This window comes from Protopterus annectens, chromosome 14.part0, assembly GCF_019279795.1.
Source record: "Protopterus annectens isolate FY-2018-M chromosome 14.part0, PAN1.0, whole genome shotgun sequence".
NCBI classification, from domain to species: Eukaryota; Metazoa; Chordata; order Ceratodontiformes; family Protopteridae; genus Protopterus; species Protopterus annectens.
The window spans coordinates 996,495,992-996,509,936 of NC_056748.1; positions in this window are offsets into that span (position 1 = coordinate 996,495,992).

Here is a 13,945-nt window from a genome sequence, read left to right on the forward strand (position 1 = left end):
AGAAGCTTCTTAGAATTCAACTGACACCAATAAATTATTATTCTTTTCCTATAAATTCAGCAGTTTTTGAGATATCAAAAGTGATAATATTACTTTGTGTACAAGCTACTGGAAACAATAAAAATGACCATATTTTAACTCCTGGGTTTTTATAAAGTTTTTCAATATACTTAACATATTTGTTATGTATCTGGAACATATAGGTTTGTTTTTACTCTCAAAAATATACTCCCTTACCAACCAGAAAGTCTTGTTAGATAATATATTAGTGCATTGGTTTGGTATTGAATAATTTGACTTTACCCAAATTATGTTTTGTATTTCTTTCCACTTGGCAGAATAATTAGAGTTTAACCATAACATTATTGTCTTAATAACCGATGACAGCACATATATTTCTATATCTGGAAGTCCAATACCACCTAATGTCCAATCCCTTAGATGATGAATTAATGCTAGTCTAGGTTTATTAGGAAACCATAAAAGGTTTAACATTAATTTGTTAAATTGTCTCATGCATTCCTTAGGAAGAGATTATGAAATAGCTTGGATAATATATAGTAACTTTGAAAGAATAATCATTTTAATTAAAGAAAATCTTTCTTCCATTGTAAAAAAAGTTTTTTTCCATTTATCTATAAGAAGTCTTATTTTGTAGAATGTTAGTGCAATTATTTATTGATATACCATTTATATTACCTGATAAAATAACCCCCAAATACTTGATCTTATTATCTAGAACTATGCATTTGGGGAATCTGTCATCAATATCCTGTGTTTTATAATTTATGAGTAATAACTTAGTTTTATTTTCATTGAATTTAAGTTTGGATATCTCTTGTAAGACTTTCATTGTCTGAAATAATGTTGGCGATGAACAATTAGAATCATTAAAAGTTAACAAGTCATCTGCAAATAATTGAATTTTATAATTTAACTTATTATTGAATTGAATACCTTTAATATTAGGACTGGATCTAATTCAATTAGCAAATGGTTCTATTGCTAAAGTGAATAATAATGGTGAGAATGGACATTCTTGCTTGGTAACTTTAGTAACTGTGACTGATTCTGAAGCATATGATACAATTTTTATATAAGCAAAATATTTTTCATATAGCATGTTAATCAATCATATAAAATTATCTGAAAAGTTGCATTCCTCTAAGGCTATTAGCAAAGTCAACCATTCTTTTGTAGTATTAATGTAATCAATTATTGTAAGTATTCTCTTAATATTGTCATATGAATTGCTATTCATAATGAATCCAGTTTGATCTTCATTTATCAATAAAGGTAGCAAATGTTTAATGCTAATAGCATATATTGCCAAAACAATCTTATAATCAATATTTTGTAAGGAAATTGGCCTGTAAGAAGAATATTCTTTATCATCTTCATCTGATTTTAGAATAGGTGTAATTAGTGTATAATTCCACGATGGAGGAACATTTTTTAATTCCTTAACTAATGTAAATACCCTTAATAATAATACCAGAGCTTCCTCAGATAAGAGTTTATATAACTCTGGAATAATGCCATCATTCCAAGGAGCTTTATTTAATTTTAGTTTTTTTATTTGAAACTTAAGTTCAGACATTAAAATAGATTTAACAATTAATTTTATCTGATTTTTTATTAATCTATTTTTGATATGCTTTTTAAAGAATTACTTTATTGCATTTTGTGGTTCTACTACTGAACTAAATTAATTAACTGAATTAAAATGAGCTCTGAATGCCTCTAATATGTCTTCTAAATCCATAACTTTCTTTTCAGTTCCAGGATATACAATTATTTTATTTGATTAGATTTAATCATTCTACTTGCTCTCTTTGCTAGTTTGTGCTGACTTTTAGGATTCAGGAAATAAGAATTCATCTTAATCTTCTCCAAATGAATCAAAGTTTTATGATTTAATATCTCTAAATATTTTGTCTCATTAAGTTTCTCTTCTAGTCATTTTTTACCTTTTTAAATATCTAATTTAAGTTTATACATTTTCGGTTGCAGTTCTATTGTCTTTATCCCATTTTTTTCTTATTTATGTACCAAGATAACATTTTACTATATAAATAAGATTTTAGAAAATCCCATACATAAATGTCAGATGTATCATCTATTGCATTTATTAGTATAAACTTTTGAATTTCAATCTTAAAGAATTCCTCAAACTCCTTTAAATTAGTTATATATGATGGAATTCTGCTAACAGAACTATGTTTTTTAGCATTCATCTCTACTTCAAAGGTAACAGCAGTATGGGCAGATAATGGACATGAGACAGTTTTAACTTTGCCAAGTTTTGTTGTCATATCACTAGAAACATATACTTTATCAATCTTAGATTGAGTACCATATCTATGTGAAAAATGTGTAAAGAATAATGAATTTGCTTCTAGAAATTCATTTGTATCGTTAATATTAAACATATCAATGAAATTTTTTAACACTTTAGCTGATGCTGTCTTTCTACGCTTGTTAGGTGCATTAGAATCACTATCATTTAAAGTATAATTAAAATCCCCAGCTAATATAATCTCTGCTTAGAACACTGTATTATCTCCTCAAATTGTTTTTTAACTACTTTAACAACTAATCCTGGAATCTAGTAAACATTAACTAAACTGTACAATCTTCCATTTATGTCCAATGTTACCAGACAAAACATGCCAGTTTTGTCATTATATGCATTTACATTTTTTTGGAATTAAAGCAGTATTTCTCCATAAAATTACTACACCTATTTTCTTTTGTCTGTAATGTGAATTATCAAGAACAGTATAAGTTTGTATTGTTTATTAATGTCTTATTATAATAGATGCAAGAATATGACTTGAGCATTAAAGATCTTTAAATATTTATTTAGGCTACCCCTCTTACAACTGTTATTTAAACCATTTGTATTGATGGAAACTCAATTCATAAACAACTTATCAGTCAAAGTATTTTCAGTCATGTATTCACAGAGAAAAAAATTATCACTGAAATTAAGACATATTTTTATAAATAAAATTTATTACAAATTTGTATAGTTATCAGTTGTACATGAAATATTAATAATTATAAAATGAACTGTTAAAGTTTGAAATATAAATAACCCACATATTCCGTGAGATAAATACCTCTTGTTTGAATAGCATCTCTATTGAAATATACCCTCTAAGTTTTTCAACCCCAAACTAATCTCTTCTTTCTCTATTTTAATGTTTAGCTCATGTAAAGGTTGTTTATTAAATTAGAATGAATAAAGAGTTTGATTATTGCTTATTATTTTATGGTTACATTTCAAAAATGAACTAATAAAAGCATAAATTAACATTTCAAAAATGAACTAATAAAAACATAAATTAACATAGTGTTACCCTTTTCAACAATTTGCATTTGTTACTTATATGGATGTAGATCTAGAACTCTAGATTGCATTTTATTTTAATCATTAAATGACATGTATGTACCTTATTATTTCTACATTAAAATGTAACATGTAATTTCACTTCTATGTCTGCCACTATTTAACATGAAGGAAAACAATATGTAATTTCCATCATTAGCTAAACTTATTTATTCCTTCCCCCACACCTTTTCTATTCATTCTCACACAACAAATTCAGGTTTTATAATAAATTATTTCTTATTCAATTTTATATTAATTTCTCTATGTACAGTGAGATATATAATGTAGAAGAATGCATAACACAATACTAAGAAACCACAGAACTAAACAAATCACATAAATATAAATAATTTACAATGCTAATATTAAAAGGTATCATCAGCGTTTTCACTTAAAACATATTTCCATACTGTAGCTTTTAGATTGAAGGTTGTTTATTGAATTAGATTAATTAACAAGCTTTATTTACTGTTCATTATTTTATGATTATGTTTCAAAAATGAACAAAGGAATAAATCAGCATAATATTACCCACATGTTAGTTAATCGTTAAATGCCATGTATGCTGCTTATCATTTCTACACTAAAAATAAAACATACAGCTTCCCTTCTTTTATTTCCCCATCCCTTAACATGAAGGAAAACAGTCTAGTATTTCTGTCATTAACTAAACTTTCTTATCCCTTCCTTCTCATCTCTTTTCTTTATCTCAATACATTCAGATTTATAACAAAAATATTTCTTACTCAATTTTATGTTAAATTCTCTATGTACAGTAAGTCATGTATTGTGAATGGATGTCCAACGCAATACTAAAAAACCTCAAAACCAATCAATGTCTCATAAATAAATTGCAATATTAATATGGGAAGGCAGCTTTCAATAGGAAACAACAAAAATATGTATAATAAGAGCAAAGTAATATGAATACAGAGTACAGTTGGTTGCAGTAGAATAAAATAAAGTAAATGTAGAAACTGCACACAACTTACAAAGCAGAAACTTTTAATAAAATAAAATAAGCTAATGCATGTAAAAAGTGATTCTACATCAAGTATAACAAAAATGTAATCACTATTAATAGTTAACAAACTACTGAGTCAATAATTGGGCTTTGAAAACTTAGTACATTTAGCCTGATTACTGACACAGTAGTTCAATCCTTTATTAATGTTTGTGAAGTTGATTTTAGACAGCTTTTTTGTAAAGGAACTAAATCTAAATTTTACAATATAACTAGCAGTGATACTTTAGCCCTAAATTAATTAAGAAATGTATAGTCACTTGTCATTAAACCAGCTGACAAGGGAGGAGAAATTGTAGTCCTAGACAAAGAACTGTATTTTAAGCAAATTATGCTTTTATTAAATGACACTAATACATACCAATGTATTTCTAAGCCTATTGCAAATAGCATAATGGAAAAAGCGTCTTTTTTAATACTTGACTTATTAATGACAGATATTATTAATGATGAATTGTTTAAATTTTTTAACACAGCACATCCTTTAATTCCTTCAATTTATGGACTACCGAAAATACATAAGAACTATAATACCCCACCCATGAGACCAATTGTAGCAGGCCATGGCTGGTGCACTGAAACTATCAATTTATTTAGAGAATAATTTGCACACAGTGTCATACATGTCATACTGTTTTGAAAGACTCAGAGTCATTCCTTGAAAGCTTTCACACCCAATTGTTAACTATTAATAGTGATTAAATTTTGTTACACTTGATGTAGAATCAGTTTTTACATGCATTATCTTATTTTATTAAAAGTTTCTGTTTTTGTAAGTTGTGTGCAGTTTCTACATTTACTTAAAAAATATATAACCATTGATATTTTTCACTTAACATGTAATGTCAGAATGTCAGCTTCAGTTTTTCTATAAGTATTATCCTATATCTTCACTCCATCATTAATTAGATTTCAGCCTTTTCACTTAAAATATGCTTCCATACTGGAATTACATTGCATTTATATTTGATATGAGAAAACATTTAAAAATGTAATTAATAATAAAATCATAAATATAGATATGGTAACTTTAAATAATTACCTTTTCTTCCCTTTTTCTTATCCTCGTCTTCTTAACAATGCAATACCAATATATTCATCTATAAACATAACATAATGTGCCTTTAAGAAGCTGCTTATAGAATTATACAGTTTAAACTAACATAAATCTAAGTTCCTGGAATTAATGTTCATATTGAAAAAACCCTCTGTGTTGGTGCTGCGGTAGCGTTGTCGCCTCACAGTAAGACGCTGTCCGAGTTTGATTCTCGGCTAGAGTGTCTTTTGCGTGGAGACATGCATGAATAGGCGTTCCTTTGTTGAAGGGTGTGCATCAGGGCTGGTAACTCGGTACATAAAAATCAACTATCAATCATTAGCAGACTGAAGTTCCGCTGTGGCGACCCCTAACCAGGAAAAGCCGAAAGACACAAACAAACAAACAATTGCCTGCAGAGAAAATTAGGAATTATTATAAATAAACATCTAATTGGAAATGAGTACCTCATCTATAGCATATATTTATGTACTTTATAACTAGACGAAGGTTGTTAGCAGTAATCATATTAAAAAGAACTTAGAAATTACTTAGTTTAGCATTTACTAGCTTCATCGCTAGAATGACCTTTAACCTCTTACTACTACATCACTCCTTTCCATCTAACTTCTTTCCCAGTACTTTGCACAACAGTAACACACCCAAGAGAAAAAGAAAGAAAGAAGAAACTAATCAGCTTGCGACCTCAGCAGGAAAATGAGAATGCAACTTCTGATAGTAAGGTAAAAAAAAGCATCATATAAGACCTCATGAACAATAGGAAACCCCTGGATCATTTAAGGAATCTGAGATGAGCAGGGCTGAGAAATATGTAAAAACATTGAGGCTCCCTCTTCCAAAAATAGAAAATCATGTCAAACAATGTCCCACACAAGAAATACATCACAGACAATAAAAAACAGCACATCATCTCCAGCTCCACATAGGTCGCAAACACAGATCTTAAGTGACCTGCACTCTTAGAAAAGGATACATAGTTAAAATAAATACCATCACCCTTAGTACAGCCACAAACCAAGTACACATCAGTGTACAATATCCATACAAGAACAATAAACAAAGGAAAAGGAAGGAGAGGGAGTGAGAAAAAAGAAAGAAAGCAGAAAAAAACTGTATAGCATTTATCAAAATGTGATGCATAGAAACAAACACCTCAAGCAAAAAAAATATTTTTGTATATATGTTTGTTTATATAAATAAATTAGCTACAGAAGAAAAACAGAAAATAAAGGAAAGAAGAAGAAATAAAGGGGAGAGGAAAGAAAAATATATACAGTTATTAAAGAGCATATTGATGCATAAGCCAGTGCATTTCTTTGTGCCGGTCCCAAGCCCGGATAAATGGGGATGGTTGCATCATGTAGGGCATCCGGTGTAAAACTTTACCAAATTATTCATGCAGATAGCACTAAATATTTACATACCGGATCAGTCAAGGCCTGGGTTAACAACGACTGCCACCAGTACTGTTAGCCAACAGGGTGCTGGCGGAAATTGGGCTACTGTTGGCCGAAGGAGGAGAAGAGGCGGAAGGCATGGCCAAAGGCAGGAAGAGAGGAGAAAGGCTAGGACTGTGGTAGTGAGGGTTGGAACTTTGAATGTTGGCACTATGACTGGTATAGGGAGAAGAGCTAGCCGATATGATGGACAGAAGGAAGGCTGGAATATTGTGCGTGCAAGAGACCAGATGGAAGGGGAGTAAGGTTAGGTGTATTGGAGGAGAGTTCAAATTGTTTTATCATGGTGTGGATGGAAGGAGAAATGGCATAGGAGTTATCCTGAAGGAAATGTATGCTAAGAGTGTTTCGGCGGTGAAAAGAGTGTCAGATAGAGTGATGTCTATGAAGCTGGAAATTGATGGTGTAATGATGAATGTTGTTAGTGCATATGCTTGACAAGTTGGTTGTGCGATGAATGAGAAAGAAAAACTTTGGAGTGAATTAGATGAAGCGGTGATGACTGCACCCAAGGGTGAGAGAGTGGTGATTGGAGCAGATTTCAATGAGCATGTTGTTGAAGGGAACAGAGGGGATGAGGAAGTATTGGGTAGGTATGGTGTTAAACAAAGGAATGCAGAAGGTCAGATGGTAGTGGATTTTGTGAAAAGGATGGACATGGCTGTGGTGAATACGTATTTCGACAAGAGGGAGGAGCATAGGGTGACATACAAGAGTGGAGGAAGATGCACACAGGTGGATTATATCTTATGTAGGAGGGCCAGTTTGAAGGAGATTGGAGACTGTAAAGTGGTGACCGGGGAAAGTCTAGTTAGGCAGCATAGGATGGTGGTTTGTAGGATGACGTTGGTGATCTAGAAGAGCAGAAGGAGTGTGAGGGCAGCACCAAGGATCAAATGGTGGAAACTGAAAAGGGTAATTGTGAGGTGGAGTTCAGGGATGAATTAAGGCAGGCACTGGGTGGCAGTGAAGAGTTACCAAATAGCTGGGTAACTACAGCAGAGCTAGTAAGGGAGACAGCTCAAAAGGTGCTTGGTATGACATCTGGACAGAGGAAGGATGACATGGTGGTGGAATGAGGAAATACAGGAGAGTATACAGAGAAAGAGATTGGCAAAGAAGAAGTGGGATTGTCAGAGAGATGAAGAAAGTAGACAGGAGTATAAGGAGATGAGGTGCATGGCAAAGAGAGAGGTGGCGAAGGCTAAGGATAAGGCATATGAAGAGTTGTATGAAAGGTTGGACACTAAGGAGGGAGAAAAGGACCTGTACCGATTGGCTAGACAGAGTGACCGAGCTAGGAAAGATGTGCAACAGGTAAAGGTGATAAAGGATAATGAGGGAAACATACTCACAAGTGAGGAGAATGTGTTGAACAGATGGAAAGAGTACTTTGAGGGGTTGATGAATGAAGAGAATGAGAGGGAGAGAAGGTTGGATGATGTGAGGATAGTGAATCATGAATTGCAATGGATTAGCAAGGAGGAAGTAAGGATAGCAATGAAGAATGGAAAGGCTGTTGGTCAAGATGACATACCTGTGGAAGCATGGAGGTGTTTAGGTGAAATGTCAGTGGAGTTTTTAACCAGATTGTTTAATGAAATCTTGGGAAGTGAAAGGATGCCTGAGGAATGGAGAAAAAGTGTTTTGGTACTGATTTTTAAGAATAAGGGTGATGTGCAGAGCTGTAATAACTACAGAGGGATTAAATTGATCAGTCACAATATGGAGTTCTGGGAAAGAGTAGTGGAATCTAGGTTAAATAGGGACGTGGTGATTAGTGATCAGCAGTATGGTTTCATGCCGGGAAAGAGCACTACAGATGCAATGTTTGCTCTGAGAGTGTTGATGAAGAAGTACAGAGAAGGTCAAAAGGAGTTGCATTGTGTTTTTGTAGACTTAGAGAAAGTATATGACAGGTTGCCTAGAGAGGAGTTATGGTATTGTATGAGGAAGTCGGGAGTGTCAGAGAAGTATGTAAGAGTGGTACAGGATATGTACAAGGGTAGTGTGACAGCGGTGAGGTCTCCAGTGGGAGTGATGGATGTATTTAAGGTGGAGGTGGGATTACATCAAGGATCAGCTCTGAGCCCTTTCTTATTTGTAATGGTGATGGACAGGATGACAGACAAGATCAGACAGGAGTCCCCGTAGACTATGATGTTTGCAGATAACATTATGATCTATAGTGAGAGTAGGGAACAGGTGGAGGAGACCCTGGAGAGATGGAGATATGCTCTAGAGAGAAGAGGAATGAAGGACAGCAGAACTAAGACAGAATATATGTGTGTGAATGAGAGGAAGGATAGAGGAATGGTGAGGATGCAAGGACTAGAGGTGGCGAAGGTGGATGAGTTTAAATACTTGGGATCAATAGTTCAGAGTAATGGTGAGTGTGGAAAAGAGGTGAAGAAGAGAGAACAGACAGGATGGAGTGGATGGAGAAGAGTGTCAGGAGTGATTTGTGACAGACGAGTACCAGTAAGAGTGAAAGGGAAGGTCTACAAGAGGGTAGTGAGACCAGCTATGTTATATGGGTTGAAGACAGTGGCATTGACAAAAAGGTAGGAGTTAGATCTGGATGTGGCAGAGTTAAAGATGTTAAGATTTGCATTGGGTGTGACAAGGGTGGACAAGATCAGGAATAAGTATATTAGAGGGTCAGCCCAGGTTGGAAGGTATGGAGACAAAGCCAGAGAGGCAAGGTTACATTGGTTTGGACATGTGCTGAGGAGGGATGCTGAGTATATTATCGAAAAGATGTCAAGTATGAAGCTACCAGGTAACAGGAAAAGAGGAAGGCATAAGATAAGGTTTATGGATGTGGTGAGAGAGGACATGCAGATGGCTGGTGTGACAGAGCAAGATGCAGAGGACAGGAAGAAATGGAAACAGATGATCTGCCATGGCGACCCCTAATGGGAAAGGCCAAAAGAAGATGATGATAATTTATATTCAGTAGAGTATATAAGATGTTGTCGAAAAGTGAAACATTTGTTTACACTAATTAACATAAGATGTAAGAAGTCATAAAATAATAATTGAAATCACTTTTACCTTATGAGTGTATACATCTGTATTTTCTCTTCCAACTTGAAACTGAAAAAGCACTTGTTAACTCATTAACTCCGAGTACTTTCTCATGGCACCTCTGTGCTTAACACTGAGTGCACCATGAGAAGATACTAATTGCAAGCTATTACCCCCCACCGAGTGCCTTCCACAAGCATGATGATCTCTATTGCAGATTTTTAGCTGAGCTTAATATAAAACATGCTGAAATCGTAACTGAACTAGTAATTTATCTTGTGCAGTTACGATTCAACATGTTTTTATATTAATGTAACATTAAACTTTAACTAGAAAATCCGCTTCCAAAGTAGTTGATGAAGCAAGTGGTGGCAGCCGGTTGGATTCTTGTAATCCAAGCCGCCACTTGCGTCACACCTCCACCCCCCAACATTATTTTCTTTTGTTTTCCCCAAATAAATAGAGGGTCCAGCTGCAGGAATTTCCTTTCTTTCTGGAAATAGTTGGAGATTTTACCTGCCACTGGATCTCTCTGTTTTATTTGGGGACTCACCGGTTGCACAGATCGCCAAAGCTACAAGGACTTTCCTGTTCAGCTTTGCCCAAGGAATTCCCGGTTCCCTAACAGCCAAGGTAAGTATGTGCTTTTTCACTTGCCATGTGGCTAGGTGATAGCTAGCTAATAGCTAGGTGAATGCAACTTTTTTTTTAAACTGACATTAACCCCCGGTCTTTGACTAGAAAGCTGCATTGTCATGACAGAAGGAGGCATGGAATGACAACATGTTGTTGTGGGACTTACTGGGAGTGAGGTGTTAAACTTAGCTGTGGTATCTATTCGAAGTTGTTAAAGTAAGCTGGTATGTTTATAGTTTGGTTAGGATCACACTCGAGAAGCTTATATATTTTCACCTTACCTCCATTGATGCAGTTTAGTTACAGTACAGTATTTGTTGTTATTTTTCATCTGCTAACCGGGTATTTGATGACAGAAATAACTGTTAACAGTACTAAGCGTCACATTAATGTGGAGTGAATGTTAAGAACCTTGCTTAATTTTCTTGACAAAACATGTGATACTCTGTTTATAAGAAGATGCCTGACAATGTGTGGTGTACAAAATCAAATAAAGCTGTGTCCCAAGGGTGGATCCTTCAGTTTTCTGTCATTTGTGTTTTGCATCTAAATGTAGGTGCCAAAGCTGGTCGCTTTCACAAGTTGGTACAAAGGTAACTTGGCAGTGGCATGTTGTTTGTGTGTGTTGGCATCTTGGCTCTACACAACTATTGTAACAATGTCGAAGTCTTGTAATATGCTGAGTTTGCCTCCGAAACTGTAATCTGTTTATGAAGAACTTGTGAGTTATCAAACTGTGTCATTACCATGTTTTATCTCTCCACCAAAGAGGTGGTGATATTAAAAAGAGTCGAATGATTCTGGTTTGAACAGTTTTTGGTGAACTAGTGTCGAGTTTGATTTTTGACCAGAAAGGAAATCTCTAGTCCCTCTCTGCAATTAATTCACTTGTATACCTGTTACTGTGGCTGATGTCAGGATTTGTGTAGCTAGTGGGTGTTGAAATGGTAGTTCTCACTTTGCAGACAAGCTTTAACCCCATTCTGACATGAACAGTTACATTGCACAACCTGCTTATTTACGTCTTTAAATTCATCGTTGGCCTTTTTACGCAGTATGTATTGAGCTGTCACACACATGCATACTGGTTAACTTGCAGGGAAAATACGTGCAAAAACAGTAAAAAGCAGATATGTCAGGCCAAATCTGGATAGCACATAAGATGTGGTAAAGCAAAATAAGCAGATTTTTTTTACCTTACTTTTTGCTGATGTACAGTGCCCTTTCTCTTTCACCAGTTCTCTGTTCATCCTGGCTGTTTTATTAATTTAAGGGGTCTAGTGTACTCCCCATGGTACCTGGGCATTATTTATACTGAACTATAATAATTTTGTCTGTCAGTATGCAGGCTATAACTTGCACTAAAGATTCTGCCCTGGGTCCCAATTTAAGGTTCCCAAGTAACCTTGGTAGGGACAATAGGAGAAAATCATAGAGTATGCAAATAACAAGAATATTTTTTGTATATAGTTGGGTTGTTGATAAAACCCGAATTCTGTTTTCTTGTAAGTATTCATGGCTGAAGAATTATACTGGAATTTCTCACATGTACAGATGCTGTTAAGTGGGACTGAGATATGGAATGTGATTATAACTGGCCGTATTATAAGGCTAGTATTGTATGAGTTGCTTAAGGTAACAGAAACTCAGAGAATATGATTGGTAGTAGTGTTAGATAAGAGGTGGGTAACCAAATGGGTTCAGAATTTAGTGGATTCAACCCAGTGTTTGAAGGGAGGTGCAGATAAGGATATTATCACAGAAGGAAAATGGGTTGGGCAACCACATCAAAAGGGGAAAAGTAATGAGCTAAATTTGAAAATTGAGCGCTCATCTGGTATCACTCTAAAAGATCCACTAGAGTTACAATGAACATATTTGAGAGTACCCAACCATAATTTCAGTGTCACATTCACAGTTAAATAGGAGAGGGGTAGTAATACTCTTAAGTAGAGCAGTAAAGTTATAGACTGAAGAGAAAATGGAGAATGATATTACATGTTAGTAATTCTAAAAGCTGAGAAAAAAGGTAATGCTAATGATTAAATAACATTATTGGTACTCTGTTAAAACTACTTTATAATTCATTTTTAAAATAAAACACTTGCATACTGATATCTTCCTACAGATTATACAAAGATTCACTTCTGCCAATCAGAAAAGCTTTATTATTAACACAAATATTTCATACATAATTCATTATTTAATTCCCTTGGAACCTGTGTTTCATAAATATATACTAAGCTTCTTTTAATAATTTATCAGATACATTTAAATACAAATCTGAATGATTACATCCATATATAATAAAATAACGTAACAGTTCAAAATCCCCTCCATGTTGTCCTGAAAAATGTGCTGCCACTGGAATATCTTTATTATTTTTAATGCTCTTAATATTCTTTGTAACTTGATTTCAAACCTATTATGGTTAATATCCTGAATAAAAGTTTCAAATTCCTGTTGTGAACCCCTTAACAATAAAATACAAGTCTATATCAGACACACGAAAAAAAACCTCTCCTCCACATAACCTAACCCATAAATATATTTTGCATAAACCGTGGCAGACTTTGTCCCATCTCTGTTCCTTTTAAATGAAGAAAAAAGTCCTTATTGAAGAAAAAATTGTGTGTCAAATATAGAAGAACTTAATAGTAAATACCACAGTGTTCTCTTTCACATGTATAGTAATAAAAAAATCCCTCTTGCCAACTAACTTTTTACCCTTATTTAAAAAGTGTGGGGTATCTGTAATACATGACGGCATGTTTTTAACATATGGTTGTAGTAATACATTCAGTAAACTTTCAACTCTCTCCAATGATCCATTTATCTATGAAACAATTGGCATTGAATACTCTTATGTACTTTAAGTATTTTGTCAAACACTAGAATCCTGGGCTTAACTAACAGCAGAGAATTTGTTACTTTTTAGACAAGATTCCATCACCCACTGCCTCACATAATAACTGATGCAATTTGTTTTGAACTTAACCCAGGAGGTTACCATTTACTCTCAAATATTCTTCATAATTATCTTATAACTGTCAACTACATTACCCCTTTATCAGCTAATTTCATCACTGTATCATTCAAATCCAGCCATTCAGTTTTGTCTAAATTAAATTTCACAAGAAAAGACACTTTTCAAAATGTTTTTCACATTGTTTAATAATATTATAACAAATATATCATAACTATATTAGGTTGTAAGTGAAAGACAGAAAGATAAAGAAGATATTCAGACTCCCTTCATAAGGGATGCCAGTGACAACCTGGTCACCAGTCCACAGGACATCAAAGGTAGATAGGAGTATTTACAGCAGGTTCTGAATGAAGAA